This window comes from Gossypium hirsutum, unplaced genomic scaffold, assembly GCF_007990345.1.
Source record: "Gossypium hirsutum isolate 1008001.06 unplaced genomic scaffold, Gossypium_hirsutum_v2.1 scaffold_383, whole genome shotgun sequence".
In the NCBI taxonomy this organism is placed as follows: Eukaryota; Viridiplantae; Streptophyta; class Magnoliopsida; order Malvales; family Malvaceae; genus Gossypium; species Gossypium hirsutum.
The window spans coordinates 20,880-31,131 of record NW_024402991.1 but is presented as its reverse complement, the minus strand read 5'-3'; the positions used below and the strand labels follow the sequence as shown (position 1 = coordinate 31,131).

At 30.2% G+C, this 10,252-nt stretch overlaps 1 long non-coding RNA gene across 1 annotated transcript; it reads right to left on the bottom strand.

Annotated features, from left to right (window-relative positions):
* Positions 1-2,573: 2,573 nt before the first annotated feature.
* On the bottom strand, positions 2,574-3,826 carry LOC121226746 (uncharacterized). The gene is made up of 3 exons (XR_005924429.1): positions 3,125-3,826; positions 2,789-2,883; positions 2,574-2,672 (listed from the first exon to the last, which is right to left on the bottom strand). It is a non-coding gene; the product is annotated as an uncharacterized lncRNA (long non-coding RNA).
* Between the last annotated feature and the right edge of the window lie 6,426 nt (positions 3,827-10,252).

The window sequence follows — 10,252 nt, the reverse complement described above, 5'->3', positions numbered from 1 at the left end:
CAGTAATTTGCATGGCCAAGCATTATGATTTGGAAACTGCTTTTCCATTTTTCCCAAGGATAACATTCCAAAACATTGACCTAAGTGGAAAGCCTAAGTTATTAAGCACGTAACACTATAGTTACAGCTTCAAGATATTGCTGACATCTGAAGTAGTCAAAAAGCAACCTAAAACCAACAAGTCAGCCCACCTGATAGTTGACCATTGACAAAAACATGCAAGCATGGCCAGCTGATAGACAGTAAGAACAGGAGATTTCCATTCCTCAAGAAATCTTCAGGGGCAATCTTAACTCTGGGATGGAAACATAACACAAAAAAGTTAGAAAGAAATAGTACCGTAATAAGAAAGACAGATACGAAGTTCGCATGTACTACGTACTCGTTGTGTACCACAAATAGTCCAGTTGCATCTCTTGTTGTATTATTGCTAAAACCCGCCATTGTGAATGAACTGTAGCAACAAGCAGTCTCTTCATGAATGCCTGCCAGGAGTCCTCCATGCATGGAACAGGAACCATTTTCTTCGAGCAATTTGGGCTCCAATCTATTAGAAGAGTTTCTCACAAATGTTAAAATTACGTTTGCTGGGAGTCTTATTGTTTTAGTTTTACACAAAGGCGTTCAACAGTAGCAAGGATATATTGCCAAAAATAAGCATTTATGAATATCAAATTGGATTCAAACCTAATTGAAAACCTCTAAAAAAATGCAACTAACTTCTAATGTACCCATCGAACAATAAAAAAAATGGGGTGGCACCTCTCAGCCAAATACATATGGCAATGAGAAATACGCGCCCAACATATTGCATAGGACACCTCAATGGAGATTTCAACCAAACATTTGTTAGTTGCATCTTTGTTAACTAATCCTAAGATATATATAGCCTTAAGCCACCCTATTATAATTCTAAAAACAAGAAGGATAATAGGAAGAGAAATGGAACGACTTAAAAACATCATTTACACTTGCATACCATATCATCAAGGAAATAAATCGTAGCTATAGCAAGAAAGACCCCAGCATTCGGCCAAAATTTTCTCATATACTGATAACACAAAAGCACATAAAGATACTCTCCAGTGATGATCTGTAAATACACACACAAAACTTTGATTAATAAATAAAACAAACACTCCTTTTGTATAAAACTCGCAACTGAAAATGCCAAGTCTCACAGGTCTGTAAGGAACTGCCCCTCCAAACTCAGTATACCTACACCATAAAATAAAAGAACCACAGCTAGGAAAACTTTTAATTGAACTTGAATGAAGAGCCAACAAACATCATCTCTCGGAAAGGGCAAAAACTTGAGCTTACCAGCCTGTCAGGTTCAGTCCACATCTTGGTTGTTGGCCTTGTTAGGAGAAAAGTAGTCACGTAGAACCATTGCAGGTGTTAATCTGTAGAAGAATACAAAAAGTTGAGAAGCTAAAAATGAAGAATTCAATGCATACTCACCATGCGCCATATACATGAAGACTAGCTTATTCCAATAAGTCAAAATGTTCAATCAAACATCTATCCCTGTGCTTCTACGCAATTGGATATCACTTAGAAATACCCACAGCTTTGACATCTCGAAGCATTAAAAAGCAAAGGTATTTTTCATCAACACCACAACTATGTAAGTTCAAATGGGTGAAGTAATAATTGATGAACGGAACATGGTCATTATAGATGACTATGAAAACCAAAGTCTAAAAGGAATAAAATAAAGACACTTTAATCAGACAGGATTATGAAAGAAAAATCTGAGCCATGTGCAATGAAAAATAATAATTCATTTCTACCATGACCAACAAGTAGACAACACACTGTTCACTAGCAACCCCCACTAAAGATGATTGAACACAATATAAGGTAAATAAGGACTGAATATGAAACATGCCAAGGAAAAGGTTAAAGAAATGGTTTAAAAGATAAAATATATAGCATACGTACAATAGGGTCCGGGCATCATCTTGCTTGCACATGACCCAGGGAACACCAGTGGCTAGTCCCAAAGCCATTTTGGCTGACCAGTAACTATAGCTTTACCAGGTGCACCGAGTTCATATTCCATGGGCCCGTATTCGTTTTCATCTGTCAAAACCAAACTTATAAAAGACACTATTCTTTAGTCCATCATCGTATTCCAATGATTGACATTTAAACTAAGAACGGATGGCTAATGTCCCATATCTTGAGCTGAGAAAATTTACAACAGTTTCCAGATAGGGACCAATTTGCCTACCTGAGATAGAATAATAGGACCCCTTGAGACTCATACAACCTTTCAGCTTTCATCATATCACAATCTTTTTGTAAATCGTGCTTGAGCCTTCATGTAGTAATTAATGATAATTAGTTCTCCCAAAAATCAATTGTGTTACAGATAAATACAACGACTTCAGATTGATGGGTGAAATAAGCTAACCTTGAAGGTCCATTTTGTTCTGAAAATGAACTGAATGTACTTCACCAAACAGGAAAACCCTGAGAAATTTTAAATAAAAGTATTGCTGAACTGCACTTATCGAATTTCTTTTTATATTAGAAAATAATATTTTAACATTACCAAATTCCATCAGCACAGACATAAGGACAATCCTGAGATGAACATAGAGGCCTGCTTGCTGCACCAGCTTAATAAATTTGACCAAATCATAGTTTCCTTGGAAGTAATACTACAATAACCAAAATTAGAAAGAAAATTCAGAATTTCTTATGCCATTACCAAAAATACAATCTCTGTAAGAAAAAAAATGCTTTCTTTTCAAGAACATGTTTTTTTCTTAATTACTTTGCCAGGTGCAGGCTCATGTCCATTCCAAAAAACATATGTCTGAATCACATCCAGCCTCCTTCTTTAGCCTTCTGTATAAGGTCTGGCCACATCTACAGAGAAAACAAAAGAAAATTTAGGGGAAAAATTAAAATAGCAGACTTGAACATAATAGATTAAGAGAATGATATACAGCTATGCAACTATGCATACAGAAAGAAGGAAACTTTAAAGGCACCCAAAAGATGAAATGCGTGGGAAAAAAAGCCGTAATAAAAATTTGACTTTTGGTGAATTAAAAGAGACCCGAATAAGTACATTTGAGAGAAAAGAAAAATGAAACAAAGAAATTACCTCAGGAGTGCTTCTTGGGTAGTGAATAGATCCAGAAAGTAGAATCCTTCTTTGCCCATTAATGGTGATAGCTTTATGGTCATAGGAAACAGAACCAGAAACTAAACAAACCCCGGATATTGCTAAAGAACCAACAAAGCATTCAACACTAAGGAAGCTTGGAGTTTAAGACCATTGCCATGGCCAAAAAACAAATGACACTCGTTCTTTACACACACACAAAAAAAAAGAAAAAAAAGCAATGCCCTTTTTGCCTTATGCTTTCTCTTCTACACTTTATTCTTGAGAATAAAGAAGGGGGAGAGAGACAAGAAAAACCAAACAGGCTTGCTTATGTGCTTGTTTGTCCAATTGAGTTCTCCATTACCTTTGACCTTTATATAAGAGGAAAACAAGCTAAAAAAGCCTAACACATTACAATGTATGTGTTCCTATTAACTTTTCTTCTTTTAGGGTTACAGAAATGTAAAAGGTTTGATTTTTGCAAAGAGTGAAGGTGGTTTGCAGCTGCATTTAAACAGGGAAGAACTGAGGAACTGAAAGTGAAATGTGGGGACCCTTTCGTGTAGGCCTTTTGACACACCACTCTTCGGCGCCTCTCACTGCCTCTTTTTTTTTTTTTTTTTTCTTTTGCAAACTTAACGCCGGATGCTTGAATCCATTGAAGGCAAAAAAGCAAGACCATCAATTTTCTTTTCTGAATAATTTAACTTGATTATTATTTAAAAAATGTAATAAAGTTAAATGGATGCTTGGGTTTACTTATAAACTAAAAACCTGATATCCTTTCTTTCTACACCCTTTTTTCAATTTGTAAAACACACAGATTCTCTACGCAATCCCTATTAAGAGTCGGTTCCTAATCAATGGAAGCCTTCATAGCCTATCTTCCTCTTTTCCACTCGCTATTATCGCGCGTGAGAAATTAAAAGTAGTGTGAAATACAGGAAAAATGGAAAAGGGGCTGGCAGCAGGCACTAGGAGTAGAAACGTTCGCGTGGAAATATTAAATACGATATAAACATATTATAATAATATCATATGCGCTACAATTATGAGGTAAAAAATTAAAATTATATTATAATTATGAGGTAAAAAATTAAAATTATATATTATTATATTATGTTCGAATATATGAATAAATTATAAAAATAGTCAGTTTTATTATCTTAGATTATATTTTAATCATTTATATTTGAAATATTATAGTCATTTATGTTATATTTTGTTATAAAATGATCATTCTATCGTTAGCTCCGTTACTCCCTAACATTGGTCTTACATGGCAGTTTAAATAGATTTTAAATGTCAACTTGGATGTCCTAAGTGGCAATTCAGATTAAATTATATTTCATCTCAGTAACTGAACATTCAATTGACATTTAAAATCTATTTGAATTGTCGCGTAGGACTGTCGTTAAAAAAGTAATAGAGTTATCAATAAAGTAATCACTTTATAATAAAATAATAACGTAAATGACTAAAATATAATATGAGGTAAATGAAATAATTGTCTTTGTAATTTACCCTTATAATAATACATAAATTATTTAGCTGATATGATGTGATTAATAGCGAGAAAACGAAATGAAAGATAATAGAAATATTATACAACATTAAAAATGTTAAGGTCGTTTATGATGGTGAAGACAACTACTCCTCGAGGTGGATGAATTAAATTTGAGGCTTCCATGTTGAAACACACCAAATCTGCTCTCTAAAACCGTCACTCTATGTGATTTAAGGCACAATGATGTTAAGCCAATCAAAAGCATAGTTAAAAGAGATTAGGTTAACAGTGATTGTGAGAAAATAAAAGTATTAAAGTTGATTTTGTGCTGCTAAATTGATTATGATTGGTTTTTTATTTAAATTTGAAGGTTGGTTTGAAAAGTGAAAGAGTTTAAATAAAAATATAGTTTGAAAATAAATGATTGTTTTTTAATAGGTCAAGCATTGGGTAGGATTTTTTTTACTTGGCTCCAATTTAGCTCCAATTAGTTATTTTGTTGTTGTTTTATTACATTCCGTTATTATATTATTGTTACTATTTAGATATTATATAATTTTGTTTATTGTTAATTTTATTATTATTTTAAATATATTTAATTACTAAGTTATAATTATATTAGTGTTATTAAGTATAAAATTTAATATTAACGGACTAAATTGAATTCAAATTTAATATTTTTTTTTATTTAAGTCACCTTGAACGTGAGTTTAAATCTCAACCTTAAATAAAGGACCTAAAATTTGCCAACAGAATGTGGATCCTAAGCAGCTGGATAAACTCAAGACTCATGTTGACCGCAAATAACCTGGTTCTGCATGTAACTTTATTTAAATATGGCCCCAAAAAAGGGAACTTTATTTATAAAGTGGTATAACGAAATACGAGTAGTGACTACTCGCTGTCCTCTTAAATCTCTCATTCATTAATTAGTTAGTTGGCAAAACAGTGTAATAAATTATTGTAACCACTTCACTGCACGTGTATGGTAAGCGCGTGCAAATACATCCTTTCGTCTCCCATTTCAGTATTTGGTCTTAATATCCCTCACGCTATTTATCTGAATTAGGTTCATTGGACTTTAGCTCCTAACCTTTTTATTTATATTATCTCTAATGATGCATTATTAGCATGGAGATACAAGAAGGTTGGATTTAGGTTTCAATCTTGTGGATGTTAATTAAATTTATTCTAACTTGAATTTTATTTATTAACATCATTTCTTACAAATATTATCTTTTCTACGCACTAAGATTATCAACCATATTCTTTTTTTTTATGTGTCATAAATTTACTTTCCAATATAGATTATACAATTTTCTTATTATAATTAAACTTCTTAATGGATTAATTTCAGTTCTTGTTTTTTTTAAAAAATTTCTCACAAAATTAATAATGTATAAAAATTCGCTTTTTTAAGTCATATTGTCCTAATCATTCAATAATCCATTAGTTTTGTATTCATAAAAGAATGCCTCCAACCACAATAAATGTTCAAGGAACTTTGGTTCAATATTATACACATTCCAATACTACATCCAAAGATGTTTTTGCCAATTCCTTTTTGGCCAATATATATGCTTTTGTGACATACTTTCTAGAGAAATAAAATTAATTGGAATAGAAGTTAATCCAAATATTATTGTACAAACATTTAAAACAGGCTATGAGATGATTTAATAAAGAATTTACCATTTGTATCTATCTTTTCACTCCCCTTCCAAACAAAGAAAATGAATGCCAAGCATCCTCCCTTAAACTAGTTCCTAATCGTATTAGCCATATCAAGGATGATGGCACCATTTTGACCTTCGAATACTCTGCACATGTCTCCCAAATTGCACATTTAGGCATATTAAGGATCATGGCTTCATTTTTTTTTTTAATTTATCCTATCTCGAATTTGGTGTATTTTTAACCTTATGTAATATAAATATGATTTTCAACGTATAATTTTTAATTAAACTTGTTGAGGATTAATGAGGAAGGCAAGGTAAGTACAAAAGCCAAACCTTCATAATAATATTAATTAATTAGGATATAAGGATTTTGTGGTGTAAAACAGGTCAAGTATAGAAATAGGAAGCAACGTGCCAAACAAATTAAATTGCTTCTACAATTATTGCCTTTTTATTTTATTTGCATGAACCAACCACTTCGAAAACCATCTATTCTTCACTATATGAATCATATTCAATTATATGACGGGTAGCCAAAAATATATATATATATATATATATATATGAAGTTTCTGAAATATGGGCATTTAATTTTGGTTTAAGAATCAGAGATAATTGATTTAACAGATCAAAATATATTTTTAAATATATAAGTAAGTTCCATTTTTCAACAAGAATATATGAAATTTCTCTAACCAATCCAATAATTTGGGTGCAAAGTCAATACAGTAATTGATTTAGGAAATAAAGAAAGGGCACCTAATTTATGTTTGCTGTCTGACCAAATAACTCATATTCAACTATTTACCGTCATTACTTTTATTTATTTTTGTTTAGGTAAAACTTATAATTAGAATTAATTGAAATAAACAGTAAAACTAAACAACAACCTCAGCTTAATCTGATTGAACAAAATTATTTGAATTAAACTTGAAATTTCAAATCAAATTCTTTAAAATTAGATAAGAATAATCACTTTACTGATCTTGTTACGTTAGGTAAGAAGTCATGCAAATACATATATATTATTTAATACTCACTTCTATTTATAATTCCTTAAATTGGAAGTAAAATAAGTAAAGTGTGTTCAAATTTACGTACACCTTGTTACTGTAATAACAAATTTGTTATTTGAGTTAAGACTCAATCGATAATAAATCATATTTTTAAGTTTGACAAAATACATAATGAATAAATAATTAAAATATGATACAACATTATATTAAAAAAAGCAGCAAATATAGAACAAAAACAAGAATGTACCAAATAGTATCTAGGGTAAACTACACTCAAAGTCACTAAATTATTAATAAGTTTACTTCTCTAAAAAGTTAGAAAATGGTCACTAACTATTCAAAAGTTTTTATTTAAGTTATTAGGTTGTAATTTTTTTTTAAAAGAAATCAAACTAGTGAGCTTCAAGCAACGATTCAACAAGTGGTACAATAGATCAGTACACATCGATAAGTAGAAGAACATGCTTTAGGTCCAAGATTATTTGACGGTCAATGTTTGAAATCAAAGAAAAAAATTATTTGGATTTTGATTTACAGATTCATGACGTTCAAAGTTGTTTAATGGAAAAAAAAATAGACTGTAGAAGAGAAGGAAATTAAGAGTTGATGCGTCGCGAAACTAACTAAAAATTTAACTAAGGCAAGTGCACCTATCAATTAATAGTATAGCTACACTAAGCAAAGATATCATTCCCACGAAGACTAAAAATACTAGTAATTACTGTCTTTCTATTATTTAACCAAATAAATCGAGTGGTTGATTAAAAACTAAAATTAACTAAATTAATTAACTAATGAATACGACAAAGAACAAAACATGAAAATAACCGATAAGCTTCCAAGAAGCAAAACAATACCCATGAAAGAGCAACTGATTCTAGGTTGATTAATTGAAATTTCTTTCTAATTAAAACCTTTATTATCACATTAACTTGTGCTATGGATTCCCCTATTAGATTTGACTCTAACTTGATAGATTTATGTTGTCCTATTTCTAAAATTGCATGCAACTCCACTTAATTACGCAATATCTACTTTAAAATAAGATCTATTTCTCTTTTGATTTAAACACATCAAACATGGATTAATAATCTAGAAATATCAATCCAAGAATTAAGCACATATAATTGAGAACAAGATCTAAGTATTCATTGCGTAAAATAAAAACCAAACGATAGAATCCATCATATGGTTCATCTCCCTAGGTATTTAGACAATTAGTTCATGCTTGAAAATAGAAACACCCAAGAGACAATATAACCGAAAAAAATAAAGAAATTCATTATAATCTCCTAAGAAATCAACTGACAATCTTTAATCTTAACAAGAATCAGCTTCAATTGTGTTTTTCAAGTTGTTTTCTTGAATATTCTATAATGGCTCACTCTTATCTTCTTATATTTGTCATATATACGTCTTAGAATGCTCGATGTTGACACCATTTTTTGATGAAAACGGGGTCGACTTGGGTTTTAAAAAATGAAAACGAAAACGGGAGTCGCCACCAATCTTTTTTTAATGAGGTGTGATTGGATCACCTCGAAAAGTGGTTGTTTTTAATAAACGGCTTGATTTTATTAAAACAAGTTTGGTCCACGAAATTCAGAAAAAAAAAAGGGTTCGGGAGTCGGTTACGCACGAGGAAGGATTAGCACCCTCGATACGCCCAACATTGGTACCTAGTTGATTACTTAATGTCTTAGTGTCGAAAATTGAGAACTTTGAAGTATTTTAAAAATACGATCCTTGTATTAAAACGTTGAAAATTTTTAGGAAAAGGGGCATATATTACGTTAATCGAGAAAAGACATCATATCCAGTAAGTTAGGACACAATGTCTCGAACTCCCGATACGTGAATGAATGCCAAAATTTTACTTATTCAAAAGTTATTTTATTATCTCGGGTTTAGGAAAGGGATCCTGCCTAGTAAGTTAGGACACGATCTTTTCTTAATTCCCGGGATCGTTTAAAAACTTAAGTTTGAAAAGATTCGTGTCTTTAGATTTATTGTGAAAATCGAAACCCAATAAGTTAGGGTACGGCTTTCCCAAATCTAAACACAAGATTTTGCTTATTCAAAAATCATAATTTATGCATTGAATGAAATAATTTAACACGAAATGGTAGAAATAAGATACGATGTTAATATGCGTAACTAAACAAATATGAATATGATAATGTGAGCAAAAATAATACGAGCAACAACAAAAAGGACACACAATAAAAAATCAATTATACATGAAATAATAAGTAAATAAAAAGAACTAAAGCATTTCATGAAAATAATGAGGAACACATAAACAAATAAATATCAAATAGAAACGACAATAACAATACGAATAATAAGAAACAAAGTATTCATGTATGTATATCAATGTATTTAAGTTTATTAAATATAAGGGTATACATAAGTATGTATATATATGTATATATATAAATTATATAAAAAAAACATATAAGTATGTATATATATTCATAGGAAAAATGTATATATATATGCATCTAAATTAGAAAATATGTAAGTATATATGTATAAATATGTATATATAAGGTTATGGAATACATAAAATATAAAGACAAGTATATATGTATATTTATAAAAATATAAGAACGTATGTAATTATATATATTATGTGCATGTAAATTTAAATATGTATATGTATACAGAAATATATAAGAATTATGAAATATATGTAAGTATATATACATGCATATAAAAATAAAAGTGTGCCCATACATGTATATATTATAAAATATGTATATATATATAACAAATTTAAAATTAACAAGACACAAGTGAGTAAACAATGACAATAATATTAATGATGTAATAATAGTAAAGATAATAATAATAAAAGCAATAATGATACTAAAAAATAATTAATTAAATAATAAAACTGCTAAAAACAAACTAAATCAAA